The 22,060-nt window shown below is 43.8% G+C and overlaps 1 protein-coding gene across 3 annotated transcripts in view; it reads right to left on the reverse strand.

Moving 5' to 3' along the window:
* ZNF469 (zinc finger protein 469) overlaps positions 1–22,060 on the reverse strand; it is a 277,120-nt gene that overhangs the window by 153,747 nt on the left and 101,313 nt on the right. For all 3 annotated transcript variants that reach the window (XM_077931613.1, XM_028739953.2, XM_028739951.2), the window contains exon 3: positions 15,818–15,884. The gene's annotated coding sequence lies outside the window, so the exon portion shown is untranslated. The remainder of the gene's footprint in view (positions 1–15,817; positions 15,885–22,060) is intronic.

Genomic DNA, 22,060 nt, shown 5'->3' on the forward strand with positions numbered 1-22,060 from the left:
AGGGAATGCAGATATCCCAGGGCCAAGACAGAGCAGCGCAGCGAAAGCTCATCGCGTGGAAAAGGCCGAGGCAAAGGCAAAGGTCCGGTGTCTAGGACAACGCAGCACAAGGCTATGGTTTCACGCTTCACTCCAAAGGTTGCAGAGGTCCAGAAGACGTCTAGATCTTTCTTCGTTATTGATTCGGCGGCGACCCACCACATGTGCAACGATAAGAGACTGTTTGTGTCTTTTACACCGCAGGAAGGTGCGATTCACCAGGCGGATGACCACACTATTCCCAGTAAAGGCTACGGAACTGTTGTTCTTCAGAGTTTGGACTTATCGATACAGAATGTCCTTTACGTGCCAGACGCTAAACATAATCTGCTCAGCGTTGGACAGCTGAATGAGCGGAACATTGACGTGTCCTTTAAGAACATGAAGTGCATCATCACAAAGAAAAATGACTATGAGTTGCATGCTGAATATGTTGATCGTTTGTTTGTTTTGTATTATGATGATGTTGTGCAGGATGACACTTGTTGCATTGCAGGTTCTAACAAAAGTTTGCATGCAGGATGTATTCATGATTTTCATCGAAAATTTGGTCATTTGCATTTTGAGGCAGTATCTAAAATGCCTGCCTTAGTTGAAGGTATGACTATTAAACCCTGCAAGTACCACATGAAGTGCAAAGCATGCGCAGCAAACAAGGTGAAAACGGCTGCGAAAGGTAAGGTGTCTAGTAGGCAAGCTACGGAACCATACCAAATTGTTCATGCTGATTTGGTTGGACCACTATCGCCCTCTTTGGGTGGAAATAGGTACTTCATGGTTCTCATTGACGCATTTTCGAGGTATATTTTTGTGTACAATCTCAAGCAGAAATCAGAGGCTTTTCCTAGGTTCAAGGAATTCTGTGCTTGGTTGGAAAATGTGCATGGTAAGAAGATAAAGACTCTTTTCAGTGATCGCGGGGGAGAATTCACTTCTCAGCAGTTTGAAGCTTTTCTGACTGAGAAAGGAATTCAACACGATTTGTCTAGTCCTCGCTCGCCATGGCAGAATGGACTTGCGGAACGGGCAAATCAGACATTGCTTCAAGGGTTAAAAACCTTGCTGCATGATGCCAATCTTCCAGAGAGTTATTGGGCCGAATCTCTCTCGTGTTTTGTTTACAGTTACAATCGCAGGTTATCTTCAGCGATTGGTTGTACCCCCTATGAGAAGATGTTTGGCAAGAAGCCTTACATCAAACACATGAAAATTTTTGGTTCTGATATGTGGGTTCATTCACCACAAAATTCCAAGTTAGACAAGCGTGGTTTGCATGGTATCTTTCTAGGTTATCAGAAAGGATCTTACAGAATAATGATGACTGACTCTAAGACAATTAAGCTCACGAGAAGTGTTGAGTACAATGCAAAGTGGGGGGAGAATGTGGGAATTTTCCAATGTTATCCTGATGACGGTGATGAGACTGAGGATAGTCAAAAGCAACCACAACAACCCACACCCACTGATGAAGGTTCTGAGTCTGAATCTGAAACTGAATCGGGTGATTCAGAGGATTTCAAGAGTGCGAAAGCCTCTATGCGACCCTCTGAAAGCTCTGATCAAGAATTGGAGGAACCATTGTTCACAATAGGTCGCTTTTCTCCTAAGAAGGAAGAGGAGAGTGTTGAAGACTTAAGGCTAATTCGTAGGTCACAGAGAGCCACAAAAGGCAAACCTCCAAAGAGATTTGCTGATGAATTTGCTACGATAGCAGTAACAGCTGTTAAAAGCTCCAAGAAGGTATTTGAACCTTCAAGTTTCCAAGAAATCCAGGGTTTGGATTCAAAGGAAGCTGAGCCATGGTTAAATGCCATGAAGGCTGAGCTTGATTCCTTGGAAAGGAACAAAACTTGGGAGCTAGTTCCAGTAGTTCCAGGAATGAAACTGCTTGGAAGCAAATGGGTCTTCAAAGCGAAGACAGATCAAAATGGCGAGATAGTCAGACACAAAGCCAGATTGCTAGCCAGAGGTTTTGCACAGGTACCAGGTGAAGACTATCACGAGACCTACTCACCCACAGTGAGGTATGAAAGCATTAGGCTTATGCTCAAGCTAGCTGCAGAGCAAAATCTACACATTAGTCACCATGATATTAATACAGCTTTTCTGTACGGATCTCTAGATGAATCACTTTATATGCTTCCACCTGATGGCGTACAGGTAAAACAGGGATTTGTTTGTGCTCTGAAGAAATCCCTTTATGGTCTCAAACAAAGTGCACGGTGTTGGCACACAAAACTCACTGAAGTATTGTTTTCTCTAGGTTTTCAGCAAGGGAAAGCTGATCCATGTGTATTTGTCAAAGAGGAGGGGCAAAAGAAACTGTACTGTTTGTTTTATGTTGATGATTTATTATTCTTTTGGAAAGATGTCGCAATGTACAATAACGCCCTAGCTCAACTGAAAGAGCACTTTGACATGAAAGATCTTGGTGAGGTAAACAACTACCTATCTCTGGAAATAGAGAGAGAACAAGATGGTAACATTCTAGTACACCAGTCACGGAAAATTGCTGATGTGTTAAGCAAACTAAACCTGATGGATGCTAACCCTGTAGACACACCGATGACAACAGGTTATCAGGTAGATGACACGGAAGAAGCATTTTCTGACACTACACTATACAGAAGTGTGCTAGGCAAGCTAAACTTCATTGCCAGATGTTCAAGACCAGACATTGCTGTTAGCTGTAATTTGCTAAGCAGACAAGTCAACAATCCTAGTGTCAAGGATTGGAAAGCTCTGAAACGCATAGCGCGATATTTGAAAGGCACTATGCATTACAGACTGAGATTTAACAATCAGAAGTCTGGTGGTCTTGAGATATTTGCAGATGCAAGTTTTGGAAGTGACACTACAGACAGGAAAAGTACGTCTGGAGTTTGCTACATGTACAATCAGGGTCTGTTTGATTGGTCATGCAAGAAGCAAACAACAGTTAGCTTAAGTACTTGTGAAGCTGAACTGAATGCACTGTCTTATTCACTTAAGGATTGTGAATGGTTGATACAATTGTGCAAAGATATGAAAATTCCTGTCAAATGTCCAATCCAGGTTTACCAGGACAACAAAGCATGTTTGACTTTGCTGAAGTCTGAAGGCTGTAAGCAAAGCACGAAGCACTTGCAATTAAAGTTGCAGCATGCTAGGGAATGTATTCAGAAGGGACTTGTAACGGTGTCCTATATGCCAGGTAATGAAATTCCTGCTGATGTATTGTCCAAGATTGTATCAAGGGATCAACACTGTACCTATGTGCAGAAGTTGGGTTTATACTGATGTTGTACGAACACGCTGCCCAGTGATGTTCACAGAAAGGGGGAGGATGTTGGTTTCTGCTTTCCTTCACTGTGCAGCGAAAGGGCTTGTCACGAGACAGGTGTTTACATTCCACAGTCTGTACTGTTGGAGTTTCTCACGGGAAAGGGAGACTGGATGTGACGTACACTGGTTTCCTGTTTTTCACTGTGTGATTCTCTCCAAGCTGTTGAGGAGAGAGGATGCTTTTTCTGCTCCTGCAGAGGCAAGATGTCTTTCTGTAATATATCAGCTTTGAACTGTAAATAAAGCAATATAGAGTATGTAGTACGTACTCCTCATCCTTCCGCTGGGCACGGAACTCTGCTTTACACCAACATTAGCCCCATTTGTTTCAATGCAAAGGAAACACAGTGCAAATGGGGGGTGGGCATAGTCCATTATGTATCATTCATGAACTGAAAGCAACAAGAATGAATACCGACCATATTCACTGGATTGATATCTGTTTCGGGCATGGGACGAATTAGTCAATGTCGGCAATTTCCTCTCCTGTTTCTGCTTTCACTGAAATTCTTCTACACCCCTCCCTCCAGACTCCCTGCCCCTGAGATGGGCATGGGCCACTCTGCTACATGTAGCTGGGAGAAGGATGTGTGCAAATGGTGCTCTGACATCTTCCCATAAACAGGCAACCTGAAGGATTTGGAAGGAAAACGGCAGAAAATTCCAGAAATCTTGTTCTTCTTGATTCTGATCTGCTCCCCATCCCCTTCTCCACCTTGCCTGTCTCTTCCCGCCATCTCCCTTTCAAGCACTTAATGCTGCTTCGGCATGGATCAGACTTTTCCAGAGCCATTTCAATGCACGTCAGTCAGAATACAAAGGGGATTAATTAAGGCTCTCTGGCCACTGCCAAAGGCTTGGCCTGGCCCTTTAAAAATAAAACAATTAATGTCACTCTTTCATATTCGGCTCCCTTCAGGCAGGTGCTCACCTTGCCAAAGCAAACAAATGGAGCCCCCCTTCTCCAAAAGATCCGCCGGTGACTTCACTCGACGGCTGCCATTGGCCTGGCAGCGAGTCGAGGTCTCGGTGCTGCCAAACGCCATATGCCGAGCTGCCGTTGAGTTGACTTAAATGGGAACTAATCATGCTAATGAAGGTTTACGCCCCAAAGGGTATGAATTAACTTTTTGGGAGACAGTGAGAGAGAGTAGAGGCAAAGGGGCAGCTGTCCAACAGTTTGCAAAGCTTTTGGCAGGGCTAGGAATAGTGATTTACAGTGGACTACCAACACAGGATTACGAAATGTTAAACAGATGATGTGGAATCATAGAATAGTAGAGTTGGAAGAGACCCTGAGAGTCACCTAGTCTAACTCCTTGCTATGCAAGGATCTCAACTAAAGCATCCATGACAAACGACCATCCAACCTCTGCCTGAAAACTTCCAAGGAAGGAGAGTCCGCCACCTTCCAGGGAAGTGCGCTCCACTGGCAAACAGCTCTTACTGTCAGAAAGTTCTTGGTGATGTTTAATTGGAATCTCCTTTCTTGTAACTTGAAGCCTAGTTCATGTCCTAGTTTCCAGATCAGAAGGAAACAAGCTTTCTGCATCTTCCATGTGACAGCTCTTTAGATATTTGAAGATATCTCTCGTATATCCTCTCAATCTCTTCTTTTCCAGGCTACAGATACCTCACTTCCTCAAGTGTTCCTTATAAAGCTTGGTTTCCAGATCATCTTGGTCACCCTCCTTTGCACACATTCCAGCTTGTCAATATCCTTCTAAAATTATGGTGCCCAGAATAGGACACAGTACTCCTGGTGTGACCTGACCAAGGCAGAATAGAGTAGTACTATGACTTCCCTTGGTTGAGGCACTATACTGTAGATGCAGCCTACAGTTTTTTTTGCCACTGCATCACACTGTTGCCTCTAGTTAAGCTCATGGTCTACTAAGACCCCTAGATCCTTTTTATATGTACTATTGGCAAGCCATGTGTCCCCCATCTTATATTGGTGCAGCTGGTTCTAAGAGTAGAACCTGACATTTGTCCCTATTGAAATACATGTTGTTGGTATGGGCCCAGTTCTCCAATCTGTTAAGGTCATCTTGAACCCCAATTCTGTCTTCTGCAGCATTAGTCACCCTTCCCAGTTTGGTGTCATCTGCAAATTTGATGAGTATGCCCTCAATTCCTTCATCCAAGTAATTTATAAAGAAGTGTGTGCACCTACTGTAAAATGCATTCAACAGTGGGCCCCACTTGCAAATTTTGACTTTTCTCTATGTAGTCAGAACCTTGTGTAGATACAGAGACAGCAAACATGCTGCAATATCCCCACAACCAATTTTAGTTTGGGGGTTAAGATTCTGGTGAGGCAGCTGGTGGGCTTCTGCCTCTGTCCCCAAGCACTGTAGAAAACCTATCACAAAAATTATAGGGGGGTTGAGGTTTGACCTGTGGCCCTCCAGATGCTGTTGGACTCCAATTCCCAGCAGCATGGCCAAACATCAGGGATGATGGGAAATGTAGTCCAACAGCATCCCCTGGAGAGCCACAGGTCCTCCATGCTTGTTTCAAGAGACAGTCACCCTGATGTACTATTGTTCTGAGGCATTGTGGGAAATTTAAACAGCAGCTGCCCAGCTCTTTGGGGCACCAGGGCCCCTGCCAACTGGCCAAGGATGTTACATGGTGACTCGGGGCTGGTTCTGTGGCTACTGTGGAGGGAGGAAAGAAAATAAGCCAGGCCACCAAGGTGGGGGTGGGCATTCTCAGCACAGTGGCCAGCTCTCTTTGCAAAATGCCACAGCCGACTGGATGAGTAGACACTCAAGAAATCTTGCCTGCCAAAGAGTTTCCAAATGCCAAATAACACATTAGTCCTCTCGCTGGTGAGCACTGGCCAGACACGATTGTCTCATCTTGACCAAACTCTCCACAATGACATTGTTCCAGAATGGCATCAGCCTTTGAGAGAAACCTCAGCATTCTTGGGCAGCCAACAAAAACTCAGCACATGTAATACCTAATGCTAGCGTATATTTTATACTCCATTTTCCTATGAATCATTTTCCATCCTTCCTGTCTGTCTCCAAAAAAAAAAAAAGGAAGAAAGAAAGAAAGAAAAGAAAAAAGAATGTTTGTTTATCTACTGAGAAGCATGTCAATGACTTTATTGACTGCAAGCTCTGAGACTCAGGCTGAAGGATCTCTGGCCCTTCCTAGAGCTGCCCTCCATAAGCAAATCCATGTGGCCCCATTGGAAAGGAAAACCCCTGTAATTCCATTCTTGCTTAACAGGAATACAAAAATGGCTCTTATGTCACAGAAGGGTGGGGGGGAATGTCTATATAAGATGAAGTGTTTGGGGAATGGGAGAGCTTTATTGTTTTGAGCAAAGCATGCAGAGCTAATTTTGTTTGTTTCTGAGAATTATTCCCCTTCAGCTACAAGGAGTTTGGAGAGCAGAGCCTACATTTTATAGGAAGGTGGTACCTGATCCCAGCTCTCTAGGAATAAACATGTGCAGCCATGTTTAATGCAAGCCAAAAAGCATAAAATTTGCTGCTCAAAGCCTGACTTCTTATTCCAGTTCATCAAGGGTAGACTAAATCATGCAAATTGTGTGATGTTACTTAATTTGGACTGCAAGTTGCATAACTATCTGGGCACACTATGGCTGTTTAAAATCAGGGTTTGCATTGGCGCTTTCGCTGCAGAGAGCCAGTATTGTGCAGCCGCCACCAGACACAGCACTGCAGTTTAGCACATCACCATTATCTCATGTTTATGGTGTTTTTGTGGTACTAATACAGAAAACAACCATCCTGCACATGGGAGCAACTGCATGCTATCACCAGGGGGAAGAGTCATTGAAGGTCAAAGATCAGCATTGTTTCAGAAGTCTTGGAAGGGCTGTCAGGGGTCCTCCCAGTGAGATCAGAAATCAGTGGCTACTAGCCATGATGCCTGTGTTCTGCATCTATTGTTGGATGCAGTGTGCCTCTGAATACTATAATCACAACTCAGAACCTGCTGTGAGAACAGGATGCTGGACTAGATGAGCCATTGGTCTGATCCAACCAATAGGCCCTTCTTGTGTTCATATGGGAGCATCCCTGCATTATCTCCAGTGAAATCAGAGGATGCTTTGCAAACACACTACGTACTCCACTCTCTGGAGCCATCCACCAAACACACCATTTCATGAACCTCCTGAGGCTATGGCACATCCTAGCTAGCACAACTGGGCCAGCGGGATGACATCACAGCAAATATATGTAACAGGTGTCCTGTGAAGGCACTCACATCACATGCATGGCCTGCTGGTTTTCACCTTGATTTCGAAACTCCTTATTTCAAAAAGAGGCTCCATTGAAAACCTATTTGTCAAGGCAGTATTGGGCTTGATAAATCAAATCTGTAACAGGGCCCCTTCTCTGCTCTCTCTCTCTCCTTCCTATGTCATTTCCTTTCAGGAGACAAAGCCACGAAAGTGTGGATCTGGTTACCTGCACTAGCAACAGTTTCCTCCCCGGTGCCAGGAGATATTTTTAGTACTTGAGCTTAATGACATGACTGCAACCCAGGCTCCAGCAGACCAGACAAAGGGAAATTGCTCGGTAGAGATGGAAATGTTACTAGAAGTAGCAATGGATGATTAGTAGTCATCCTTTTCTGCACTCTATGCTGTTCAAAGTCTTGGTGTTTGCACCAGCAGAACCTGTATCCAGATAGCACAATGAAGACTAGAAACCTAAGCCAGGAGGCTGCATTTATTCTATGCATCCATAGGAGCTGATAGAGAATTCAGCAGGTTGAGAAACTATTGTTGCTGAAGAGAGGGAGAAAATGAATATGGGGATGATGCATCCGCAACAGAGTTGTTGTAAACTGTTCTTAATTTGTCTAATATTGTATTTTAATATGAATGTTATTTTTAATCATTGTAACCTTCCCCAGAACCTTAGGGTGAAGGGCAGGTAATAAATAGTAATAGTAAGGTAAAGGTAAAGGGGCCCCTGACCATTAGGTCCAGTCGTGGCCGACTCTGGGGTTGTGGCGCTCATCTTGCTTTATTGGCCAAGGGAGCCAGCGTTCAGCTTCCGGGTCATGTGGCCAGCATGACTAAGCCGCTTCTGGTGAACCAGAGCAGCACACGGAAACGCTGTTTACCTTCCTGACAGAGCAGTACCTATTTATCTACTTGCACTTTGTGCTTTTGAACTGCTAGGTTGGCAGGAGCAGGGACTGAGCAACGGGAGCTCACCCCGTCGCGGGGATTCAAACCACCGGCTTTCTAATCGGCAAGTCCTAGGCTCTGTGGTTTAACCCACAGCCCCACCCGTGTCCCTAAATAGTAGTAGTAGTAGTAGTAGTAGTAGTAGTAGTAGTAGTTTTTTTAAGCATATAAGTGCTTCTTTTTAAAATAAGCATTTTTTAAAAAAGATATGTTGCCTGATTAGTCAGATGCACCTCTTTCGTTGTTTAAAATGGCTTTTAAGAGATTAATTGATGTCATCAATCAGTTAAAGGGTACACCTCTTGAAATTTTGTGTCTTTACAAAGTAGTGGGGCCAGAAAGTATATATGGGAGGCAGGATCATCATGACCTCTCTTGCAAAACTACTCATCCTTTCTACTGGGAAAGAACTCAGGATAGGCAAGCCCATGTGATGGCTTGCAGCATCTGTAGGTCTCCGTCAAACAAAGAAGGCCTCTTTCCAACAAATCTATTCTTTTATTTTCCTTTGGCACATCTGCCATTTCCGTACCCCTTTCCAAAACCCCAATACTAATGCAACGTGAAAACTATTAGTTTATCAAAAGGAAGAACTAAATTCTCCGGGACAATCTGGAGCAAGCAGATGTAATGATGATCCTTACAAGTGTGCTGTCCAAAGGAAAATTGCTCCATAAAAAACTTACTCAAGGCCAGCGAGGTAATGCTAAAATCATGTTTCTCGTCCTCTCCAATTCCCACTTAGTTCTCGTGATTCAGAGCTCAGATAAAGGGCATGAAAACCTGGTGACAAGGTGTTCTTCAGGAATAGCCTTTCTAATTTCCTAGAAATAACACTAATACCAGCATTATGGACAAGTGCTGTATGACATTCCTTCTGCACTTGCGAGGAATTGGTCTTTTGTTATGGTAGCAGCTATTCTCTGGAAGTCCCTGCCCGTTAATATGAGGTAGCCAACTTCATTGTGCTGTTTTCGATGCCTGCTAAAAACTTTTCTGTTCAGGCAAGCCTACTTAGACATGTAACTTTACGATGCATATTTGTTCTGTAGAACTGTTGGTTGTATCTGTGCTTTGACAGTGTTATTATGTCTCCTTGCTTTTAAATGCCAGTTGATTTTATCAACATTTTCTTGTGAACTTTTTAATATTATTTTATGCAAACCACTTTGAATGCCACCCTAAACCTGCCATTGTAGGAGTAAGCCCCATTGTATTCAATAGGGCTGATTTCTGAGTAGACATGATTAGGGCTGCTCTTTTAGAGGGGTTTTGGGGGGGGTGATTAAGCAGCCATGTATGTCTTGTTAAATAAAACAAACAAATAAATAAATGTCATTTGTGACGCTTGTCAGAAGAATGATGTCATTTGTGAAACACACCACTTTCAGGATAGAATTCCGTTGTTTTAAGACTTATAGTTCCCTGATCAAAATCCACTGAATCAAACTAGCTTCATACTGGCTTGATTAGGTGGCTTCAAGAAGATTTCATAAGCCACTTTGGAATGGTCTCACTTGTTCCCTGAATCTTAGGTTGGCAACCTGATAGACACCCACTGCTGACTAGAAAAGGAGGTCACAGACTGACAATGTGAAGGTACCGTTGGTTTGCTTACCACTGTTGTTAGAACCTCACCTTTCCATTATAAAGATCCTCAAGGATGCTTGCAACAAAAAATTAAACTGACAATGGAAAAAAGCCAAAGAACCAGAATAAAAGAAAGCAGTTGCTCCATAAAAGCAGCAGAATGAAGCCAATGAAAGCCGTAAGGTGAAGACGAAGCCATTTTAATTGCTACAGAGACATTGATGGGAACATCTTTAAACTCGCCTGGTAAAGGGGCAGGACTCTTTAATGGACTTAGGTCTCTCTTTCCATTTTTTACAGAGAGTGTAATATAGCTTTTGTCTTATGTAACATCTCATCCTATGTAGGTTTTTTATGGTTAGAAACTCTTGCCTTAATTGCCCTCACTCTTAGATGACTGAGAACGCAAGAAAGTTCATTTCTGTATAATAATATCTTAACAACATAAGGAGATTTTGCTGGATCAGGCCAATGGCCCATCTAGTCCCGCATCCTTTTCTCACAGTGACCAACCAGATGCCTGTAGGGAAACCCGCAAGCAGGCCCTGAGCACAAGAGCACCCTCCCCTCCTGTGGTTTCTGGCAACTGGCATTCAGAAGCATTGCAGCCTCCAGCCATGGGCTTGTTGCTGAACTCTCACCCATCCTTTATATGTTTTCCTTTTCTCTTGGTTCACTTGTTTCCTTCCAGAAGACCCTCTTCTCCATTTCAGACCCAGGGCTCATTTTCCACTCTCTGTTTTACTAGAATCGCTTCCAACCACTCCATCTTTATGCAATTCTCTGTGCTAGACTCAGCTTTTTTCTGTCTGCAAGGGAGGGAACATCTAAATATATATGTCTACAAGCGATTATGGAGCTATAAACTGTGAGAATCCCCATTAAAGAGAGAAGCAGAGAGGAAGAGAAAGTAACCCCAGATGAAACGTGGTGGGAGGGGAGAGCCTTGCAGGGTGTTGCTCTTGTTGTTGCTTAAATGGTGCAGTCAAATGTCTTTATTTCAGTATATTTGTTAATAATCTCATTATTTGCAGCGCCCATGTGCTCCTTATTACCCTCCATTTTCCGATATTAAAAAGACATCTGAGGCATGTTAGGCTGTTTGTACAGGGTCCATCTTTAGTTTCATGGAATTTCCTGGCTGGCACCCAGCCTTGCCGGCACACCAGCCTTGAATGGCTTTAAAACAAGCAGCATCGAACCATAAAGCAATCTGAGACACATACGCACACACATATATCTTGTAGAATAATGAAATAAAGATATTGGAAACCCCTTTGGTTTCAATGACAGCTCCACGCGCCTTCCTGTCTTTTTGGCTTTGCAGTAGAGCACACGGCTTGCATAAGGAAGTCCTGAGTTCAAAGTTCAAGCTTGAAATGGTCCCAGGAAGCAGTTGAGGGACAGACCCTTCTCTGCCACTTCTGGTCGCTACACTCCAGTAACCTGTAGGTCAATTGCCGCAACGCATGATACACAGGGCTGCCTTTGAAGACCGTTCCACAGTTGGTGCAGAACTCAGCAGCCAGATTGCTCACCGGGGCAAGATGGTTTAAGCATATAACACCAACTTTAGCGGGTGGAATCTTTTAATCCTGCCTTTAAAAAATATGGATATGTTTTATATTTTGCTATACTTTGTTTTATGATGATTTTAATGATTCCGGGTTGCACTGGCAAAAAAGAACTAAAGAGCTTAATAAAGAACAATAATAATGGTCTGAAGGTACATGATCCTGCAGGTGAATCAGGCCAGTGGCCCATCTAGTCCAAAGTCCTGTTCTCAAAGGGGGCAACTAGATGCCCCCAGGGGAAGCCTGCAGGCAGGACACGAATGCAACAGCCCTCTTCCCACTTGACACCACTCAACCCAGATCCTTCTCTGGGAAGGATTATTATTATTATTATTATTATTATTATTATTATTATTATTATTATTATTTCTCTAGAGCAATTCCTCTAGCTCTTCAGTTGTTTTGGACATCTGACTCCCATCAGCTTCACTCAGCACTGGAACCTGGATAAAGGTAAAGGGTAAAGGTACCCCTGCCCGTACGGGCCAGTCGTGTCCGACTCTAGGGTTGTGCGCCCATCTCACTTAAGAGGCCAGGGGCCAGCGCTGTCCGGAGACACTTCCGGGTCACATGGCCAGCGTGATGAAGCTGCTCTGGCGAACGGCACCAGAGCAGCACACGGAAACGCCGTTTACCTTCCCGCTATAAAGCGGGACCTATTTATCTACTTGCACTTAGGGGTGCTTTCGAACTGCTAGGTGGGCAGGAACTGGGACGAAAGACGGGAGCTCACCCCGCCGCGGGGATTCGAACCGCCGACCATACGATTGGCAAGCCCTAGGCACTGTGGTTTTACCCACAGCGCTACCCGCATCCCTGGAACCTGGATAGCATCACCAAATGCTAGGGGTCAGAACTATTCTCCCCTACACACAAACACACAAGATGTGCTGATATCAATTTGTGTGGGTTTCCTTTATAATTTGCTTAGGGAATCAATCCTGACTGTAAAGCAGGGTAGAAACCAAAGAAACTTCTTTCAATGCACATGCCGGTGCCTCTGCCTCTCTGTCTGTTTTTACACAATGAACACGATCATACACACACGTGCACCCCACTGCAAATACATACATTCCCTCCAGGTCAACTGCCTTTGGGGTATAGAAGCTACAAAATCCAGGATACTTTCAACACAATAGCTGGCTAATTCTTGCTAAAAATAGGATTGTTATTTTTTTTAAAAAAACAAAACACTTCATTATTCTAATTTGCCCGCAAAATTCAAATTGAAAAACAATGCAAAAATGGAATAGTAATAAACATTGAACCTGAGGAACACATTCCAAAAATCCACCCATTACAGTCTGCCTGGCTTAGTATTATGTTATAGTTTTTGGTTTCAGATTCTAAAAATGGCAGCCAGACATTGTAAAATTTACTGGATCCTTTCGCAAGACTATTTTAGTTGGCTGATGGCTTCCTGTATTTTGCCCTTCTTAAGTGGCACATATTGCTTTTCCATAGCATTTTTTTTAAAAATGCATCATGGTGCAATTGAGCCGGTACAGTTAAATGGAAGAAATAAATTGCAGGAGTTAGAAGTTGGCAGGAGATGCCAGGATCTGTGTGTGGAGCTGCCCCATGTAGTAAGCCTTGGAACTGCAGATAGAAGCTGTGTATATAGTACCCTTTACTCTGGCTTCATTGCACACCCACCGCTGGTATGTGAAACCAAGTCCACATGTTGTTAGCCACAATCCATAGGTATCCCTATAGTTTCTTGAGAAATACTTCTGAAGAGTTTTCCCTCACACCATCTTCCACCAGATTTGAAATCACAAGAGTTAAGCTCTTTGTTACAGTTCTGACATCTGTTGCACATCCAGGAGCAACAGCATATGCACGGATGATGGCTTCATTGAACAGGAAATCAATGAATTGAATCTAACCTGAGCACAAATGGTGGGAATTAAGCTAGCAAGTGTAGTCCCCAAAGGCAGCTGCTGTAGCACTTGGGAGATGGGGGAGGTCTGAAGGGAGGCCCATCTACCTCAGCAACCTGCTCTCACAGTAGCAAACCAGATGCCCATGGGAAGCCTGCAAGCAGGAACTGAACACAAGAGCACTCCCCCTTCCCGTGGTTTCCAGCAACTGGTATTTAGAAGCGTTGCTGCCTCCAACTGTGAAGGCAGAGCATAGTCATCATGACTAGTAGCCATTGATAGCCTTCTTCTCCACGAATTTGTCTAATCCTCTTTTAAAGCCATTCAAATTGGTGGCCATCACTGCCTCCTGTGGGAGTGAGTTCTATAGTTTAACTATGCGCTGTGTGAAGAAGGACTTTCTTTTATCTGTCCTTCTGAATATTCCAACATTCAGCTTCATTGGATGTCCACAAGTTCTGGTGTTATGAGAGATAGAGAAAATAAATAATTATCTGTACGCTTTCTTCATGCCGTGTTCAATTTTACAAACTTCTTTCATGTTACCTCTTACTCGCCTTTCCCCTAAACTAAAAAGTACCAAATGCCTGGAGGTAGCAAAAAGATGGTGTAGTAGAAACGGTGATCTTGGTCCATCAAGGGCCAAGGCAAACAAACAGCAGGCAGAGCCCATATGTTCTCTGAAGCTTGAGATGGATTGACAGCCTATTCTCAATCTGCATCTCTTTTACATGCATGCATCCATCCATCAATCTCTTCTGTCCCATTTTACTGCATTTATCAGCTTCTTTACAAAAAAGAAATCCTTGTGAAGATTCACATTTAAATGCATAAAGACATGTTCTCTTGAAATAGGTTTCAGAACAAATTATATTTCAAAAGATTATTTATAAAAAATAAATATGTTTATTAGATTCTGTATACAAATATACATTCCAAACTGTGTGCTCCTTCCAATATCTGAACTGAGCTTCCATGCAAATACATGCCAAAACTTGTGCTTTTTAAAATGCATATTGATTTTGTTGTTGTCGTTGAACCAACAACTACGCTGGAACAATCAGGATGTACAAATGCTGGTTAATAGTCTAAGTTCTGATCTGCACACTAGTCTGGGAGATGCACATCAACCCTGTTCATAAGCAATCCACAAAGATTTGATTCCTCTGGTTCAACGCTATACAAAGTAGTAGGGAGATAACAGAACCTGCAGCAGATGACAGAAAAAGAGATGGCTGCTAACGCTGGTCCACAACCAACAATCCTAACTCCTGCTGCAAACTGCCCAAGCTGGATGGATGATGCGCAAAACAAGGCAATGCCATGAAACAGAACACCAAAGCTATGGCAGCCAACCCATTGCTCAGTGCCTTCAAGGAGGAAGGGACAAAGTTGACAATTTCAGATTTGCTCAGTTTTTAATTTCTCTATTCTAAAGTCTATGCATTCCTACGCATTTTCATAGGCATTTTTCTTAACATATCCTTTTTTTTGTAATATATGCATTTCTGCAAAGAATTTTTCCAAATACAGTATGCCGATACACCCATTGTTGTGTGCACTTCCCTCTAACGTACACATTTTTCATAGGCGTTTTTTGGTTGAAGAAGTGCATTGCAAAATTCAGAGAAGTGTGAATTTTGAAGGATAACTGCATTTGGTTCTTGTATTTGTTCAGGAACTGTGAATTGCATAGGTTTGCATTAAGATGTGCACTGAATTAATGTCTCTCCCCCTGCCTCCCCACCTTTCCTACCTTCAAGGCACCTTCCTAGTGACACCTTCCTGCCTACCCACATTTACATACCACAATGACACGTCATCCTGAGGCTTTATTAACAGCACAGCCTGATGTACACTGCTGATGGAAGTCAGGTTCGCAACTCCCATATCTGGGCAGAAGCACAAATCACACACAGGATCAGAGGCCATGAGACATACTGAATCCGAAAACCTGAGTCTCACATCTCCAGTCATTTCTGAATACCATGAATGTAATAGTCAGCTTCCATCTCTATCACTCCATTAACACAATTTGCATATTGCCTTTGGCTCTGAATATACTTATTTCTGCAAGCAAAGACTTTTATCTAATAGGTATGACCAGAGAACTGGTATTTTTACCCCCTTTTGCACTTGATCTTCACTCCCAAGTGAAATAAATAACTGAAACAGTGTAGTTAATAGAAACAATTCACATAGTGATGTTTTGTGCTTACCTTTAAAAGTTGTCAGCAGTTAGCAAGAAATATTTAAATGCCTGGATTTGCATGTGTGCTGGGACATCTGTGAAAAGAAGAAGAAGAAGGTTTTAAAAGATAGGAAATGTATATTTCGCTGGACACAAAAATATGTTTTGATAGACAATAGTTCTGCAAACAGGTAATGGGTGGTTGAAGAGAACTGAAGGCATTTTGAGAGCAAATCACTGCTTGCAGCATGGTGGGCATCCATCACATTTTCACCTCTGGTAAACAGAACTTGCAGGGTTTTGCATTGCTTCAAAAACCATGAACCTCCTCATGGGCTAAGATAACCTTCAAAAGCCTGGTTAGAAGTCCCAATGCCAGAACAGATTCAGCTGGAGAGAACATAAGATGGGACCTTTTCTGTGGCAACACCCAGCTGTGAGATCAGCCTCATCCCTGAGGGCCTATAGGTGAGCGCTGAAAAGATGCCTATCCTATGCGGGATTTTAAGCGTTGAGTGAAGGTTTTAACACTGCTCCTTTTGATTCATGGGTTTCAATTCATGTTCCTTGATGGTGTTTGACTTGGTTATTTTGTGTAAACAGCTTTAGGGGCCCTTGTTGGGACTAATAGGCAGTATAAAAGTCTTTTTTTCAATAAATAAATGTAAACCTGCAAGACCTTCAGCCAGTATTAGTCACAGAGAATAGCCATAGTCTAAACGGTCCACTGATCTGACTCAGTTTAACTCTGGGCTGGCCCAAAGCATTTTGCTGCATGAGTCAAACAAAGGGCAGGATGCCACCTTGAGGTTGTTGAACCTTACTTCAACATCCTCAAATGGCAGCAGACTAGCCCTCAGCAGGCTAGAGGGTGCAGAACCACTTTCATGCAGCAGATCCCAAGACAGAGCCAGCATCAGCAGTTGGCATTGCTGGGCCCCTGCCAATGCCCACAACCCTGCAGAGGGGCCATGACTGACCCCCAGACTCTGCTGCTGCTTCTCTTCCATCTACCTGGGAACATAGGGAGCTGCAGTAAAGAGACAGATCAGTATTGCCTACACTGACTGGCAGCAGCTCTCCAGGTTTTCAAGCAGGGGATATTTCCCAGCTTAACTGGGCATGAACCTGAGGCCTGAAGAAAGAAAGCCTCCTCATCCCCTTCTCTTGCACTCTCCTTCCATGTGGTTGTGTGGACTGGGCCCAGAGGAAGGGGACAAGCAAATGGGCAAGGAGGATATTGGTCCACTCACAATGGGGAAGGACCAATTGGAAGCCCCTTGCCCAAGGGCCCCCCAGAACTTGTAGTCCAAACTGGGTGGCAGTGGAAGAAATCACATGGAAAACAAAACCTGCAAAATCTGCTTAGGTCCCACATTCAAGGTTCCTCATTGGGATCCTCCCAAAGATTAAGTTGGCTGTGACTTTTAACTGATGTCTCAGCTGTTGTCCTTACACGTCCCCCTTGGGTCCCTATCCCTATCTGCTAATACTTTGCAGATTTCACTCTTGTCAGAAGCCAACAAGGCTGGAAAAGGAGGGAGCTAAGAGGGCTCTCATACTCTGTTCCGCCTCATGCATCATCCGCCAAAGGGTCCCAGCCAAATCTGGTGTCCAGATGGAGGACCTGAGACTGCCAGCACTGAATGAAGTCTAGAAGTGATAAGCAGCAGCGGGAACAGTTGAGGCTGCCAGGCCTAACTGGCAGAGCCAACAACAAACTCCCGCTGCTTTGTAAACTTGAGAATGGAAGTTATTGACAAAGGCTGATGGGTCTCCCAAGCCAAAATCAGACTTCTAAACATCCGATGAGTCCTGGATCCCATTCCAGGCTTTGCAGCTAGGGCACATTGTTCATGAAAAGTTGTGGATGAGGAAGATGAAGACGAAAGAAGCACTTGGGATGCCACAAAAAATATTAGATCCAGGACTGAGCCATGCCTCTCCATTCTCTTCCAAGAGCTGCTGAATACACGAGGCTTATAAATATCCTTGCCAAGGCCTTTCTTGGAGTGTAAGAATTGCCTGGTCCCTCCCAGTCCCTAGATGAGAGAGCTCTGGTTGAAGACCATTTTGTAGCACATGCTCTTGAACACTGGCTTCCAAGTCGATTCTTCTTGAGATCAGTGTTTTACTTAAGTGGCCTATACTACAATTTCTGGCCTCCACCATCAGGCAGCTGCCAACAGTGAGCACTTTATGCTTACAGGTCAATGCTGTCAAGCAGCCCAGGTTAGGACACCCAATCAATGTACTGCAACACTGACATCAGAGCAATGCTGTTTCAAGCCTGAGGGACACTTTCCCTTATGGGCAAACTTCCAATGGCCACATGTCCATGGTGGGCAGGGCCAGAAGTAAAAGAGGGCAGAGCAAAAAAATGCAGATTTTGTTGGTGGCAAAATAGGAAAAGGAGGATTCCAAGATCTAGGTTTGGGGCAAGTACTCTTTGGCGAGAAAGCTCCAGGAGATTTAAAATCACAATATGCAGCAAAGCATGGAAATATAGGCAGTTAGACCTTTAAAATATGCCCTTGTGAGTTCCAAAGCTTCCCTCTTACATAGCACAGAAAAAGACTAAATGTTTGGTAAGTTTCAAATGTTTTACTTACAAACTCTCCAAACGTCAGAATCATGTGCTTTTTCCACACAACATTCAGAAAAAGTTGCACAGGCAGTAAAACTTGGCTTTGTTACAAGGGTGAAAGTTCCCAAATTATTGGCATAGGAACACAAGAGAATATTGTAAGAGCCACGTGGACTGAGCTTGGAGCAACCAGCTCAGACCTCTTTACACACTGAGCTTCTCAGGTAGACTGAAGGGGAGTGATAGGCTTGATTACCCAAGGTGAGGGAGCGAGGCAGGAATCTTACTCTATGGCATTAACCCCTTCACACATTAATTAGGCTTAAGCATGTTGGTTATTTGTGGCTGGTTATCCCCCCCCCCATCACTTTTTTACAGAAGGCTAGTTCCTACACACACTTGACACACCCCTCTCTATCTCGCATCTGGGCAAGCAAGAGGCATGATTTAAAGGCCCTAAGCATAGCTCAGTGGTAGAGCATCTGCCTTGCAAGCAGAAGGTCCCAGGTTCAATCCCCAATGGCATCTCCATGTAGGGCTTGGAGAGACTTCTGCCTGAAATCCTGGAGAGCTGCTGCTGCCAGTCAGTGTAGAGGATATTGAGCTAGATGGACCTGACTTGGTATAAGGCAGCTTCCTATGTTCCTAAGAGGCATGATCAGAGTTCAAAGACACATTCCAGTTGGACAAAAACACTTGAAGTATGAAGCAAGGGCCATTGATGGATTTGGTCTGGGGAGAGTTCCACTACTGCTCTCTACCCACTTCCGCAAGTCTACTATCTCCCAAGCCTTGGCAATGAAGATGCAGCCCTACAAGGTCTCCACAAGGGCAAGGTGACAGTCAGTGGTCCTGGCAAACCAAATTGCCTCCTCATCTGAAAGCAGCCACCAGTCAGCTCAACAAAGCAGAAAAAATGATGAAAAGCTACTCAGGGTAAGTTCTTCCCACCCTTAATAATTAATCTTATCATCATTGCTATTGCTTCTAGAGAACATTCTCTGGATCCCCCCCCCCACACACACACATCAGCTGCTTTTGGTTTAGAAGTGAACGAGCCAGGGACCAATTTGTCCCCTGCTTTCCCCCTACTCCAGTTGCATCTGTAGGAAGGTGTTACATGGACCCTAGAGGGCAGACAGAGAAGGCTTCAGAAGAGCTTGTAGAAGGTGAGACAATGATGGCTAGTGAGTCACTCATCACCTCACATCTGGAAAGGCAGAGCACTAGCCAAAGGAATGGGAGAAACCAAGGCCACTGCTGGCCAAGGAATTTGCCTGGTGCTGGGAGACTGCCTCCTCCAAGCAAAGAGCCACCCTGGCAATGACCTGTTATCTTCTGAAACACAGACTCTGCATGCTTGGCTCATGCATTCAATAGCCACCCCCTTTCTTCTCAAATTGGAGCGTGTCCAAAAGACTGTAAGATGTGGGCCCAAAAAAAGATGTGGGGTTTTTACTTCACTAGCCATGTGTTTTATCGGAAAAGTCAAAGCAAAAGACAGGTTGTCTGTCACTCTCTCTGTCAAGTTTCCCAGAAAAGGTAGGAGCAGCTGCATGAAATCTGAGTCACAATATCAGCTCATTCAGCTGAGATCTGTATTATTATTATTATTATTACTATTACTACTACTACTACTACTGCTGCAAGAAGGTTCACAAACATCATGTCAGTGTGGCTTTCCAAAACAAGGAACTGACAACCAGCTGGCTGGGGCTGACGGGAGTTGTAATCTTAAAACGTCTAGAGGGTACCAGGTTGGCAAAAGCTGATGTGTGTGTAGAGAGAGAGAGAGAGAGAGAGAGAGAGAGAGAGAGAGAGAGAGAGAGAATATGAATGAATGATGAATGAATGAATGAATGAATGAATGAATGAATGAATGAATGCATTAGATCTCCCCAATAGGCAGACTAAGCTCATGGTTTGAGCCCCGGCAAACTCAACAACATAAAAGTAGTCACCATGAGGAAAATCAGAACTTCTTTAGCCTTCTTTACGCACTACTCCACACTCCTTTCCAATTTTTCCTGTTCTCCTTTTTATTAAGAATCCCCACCTAAACCACAGGGGCATCCTACTGACATAGACTGAAATAATGTGAGGAAATCTGATCTTGTCAAGTGTTTCAGTAAATTCATGTTTTGTTTGTTAAAATTTTATTGAATGGTTTAATATTGTTTTTATTTTGAATTGCATATGGGAGGCACCATAATCTTTCTAGTGCTTAAGGGCGTCTAAAGGTCTTAATCTGCGCCTGGGCCAGGAATCCCTGGATTTGACCAACTCCTCAGTGTTGCTGATGGTGCAGAGATCTTCTGAGAGGTCCTTTTCCCTTAGCTCCTCCTCTTGAGGAGATTCCAGATTCTAAGTTTTGGCAGGACTGACTGAATCCTGACAACTAAATGGATCTTTATTCTGGCCCAGCAGGGCAGCTGACATTTCAACCAATAGAATTCAGAAGCAAAAGAACAGGCAGGAAAATTACAGATCTGTCATTTTCTTATTAGTAATCGGAGAACTGGATTGGGGGGGGAGGCAACTTCCCAATTATGGCTATTAGTTTAAGTGGAGCTGCTAAACAAATTGTTGAGCATTTGGCCCCAAAAGAAAAAATTCTGCTTTTGTGGTCTCCCCTGCACATGGTTCATTTAATTTTATTTAGAGCCGCAATGACAGAAGTCTGAAAGTTTCACTACCAAACTCAAGGACAAACATTTGACACAAAACAATTTTTTCACCATTTGAGGTTTCTGATTCTTCACCACAACACATAGTACAAATTCTAGCATGCACAGAAAGATTTAAACAGTAATAATAATTCCAAAACATATATGTGTCAAAAAGATCAGGAGCACTGATTCGGCTGTTTTTCAATACCCTGGCATGTTGAGCAGTGTATTTTAAGCTGAAAGGCAGTTAAAATGATGTAAGGACATGCATAAATAAACAAAAGAGGCAGGTGGAAAATACACAAACTGTGATTTATCTGTTCATGTGTGGGTTGTTGCCCCCCGCCTCCCCCTGCCATGGCTATGTGGGAACCTGTCCATCAGGCAGAGCTAAGCAACCCTGGAAGTATACTTGAGCTGGAAAGCAAAGCTATCTTGTTAAACTGCAGAACTTGCACCCACAGAAAGCAGTGATGGCCCTCAATTTTAAAAGAGGATTACATAAATTCATGGAGAAGGCTATCAATGGCTATTATCCATGGTGGCTATGCTCTGACTCCAAGGTTGGAGGCAGCAATGCTTCTGAATGCCAGTTTGCTAAAAACCACAGGAGGGGAGAGCGCACCTGCTTGCAGGTTTTCCAGAGGCATCTGCTTGGCCACTGTGAGAACAGGATGCAGGATCAAATGAGCCACTGGCCTCATCTAGCAGGCTCTTCTTAAGTAAGATCTTAACAGGACCCCTAGAAAGTCTGCATGGCAGTGGTGGCTGTTGCCTATTAGAACTGGTACGGCAGAAGGCAGAGAGTTCACAGTAGATAGAAGCAGAGCCGACAACAGGCAGAGCCAGCTAATTCTAGTCTTGCCTCATCCTCCTCTCTGCAGAGTTTTACCATGGCAATTCTGACACTCAGGAGTGCCGCCCTTTGGCTGGTTACAAGTAAGGAAGCAGGTTGGTAGGGGCTAGCTGGGGGCATATTAAGTTTGCTTAAACTCTCTGTAATGGACCAGCCGTG

The sequence above is a fragment of the Podarcis muralis genome, chromosome 7, assembly GCF_964188315.1.
Source record: "Podarcis muralis chromosome 7, rPodMur119.hap1.1, whole genome shotgun sequence".
NCBI lineage: Eukaryota > Metazoa > Chordata > Lepidosauria > Squamata > Lacertidae > Podarcis > Podarcis muralis.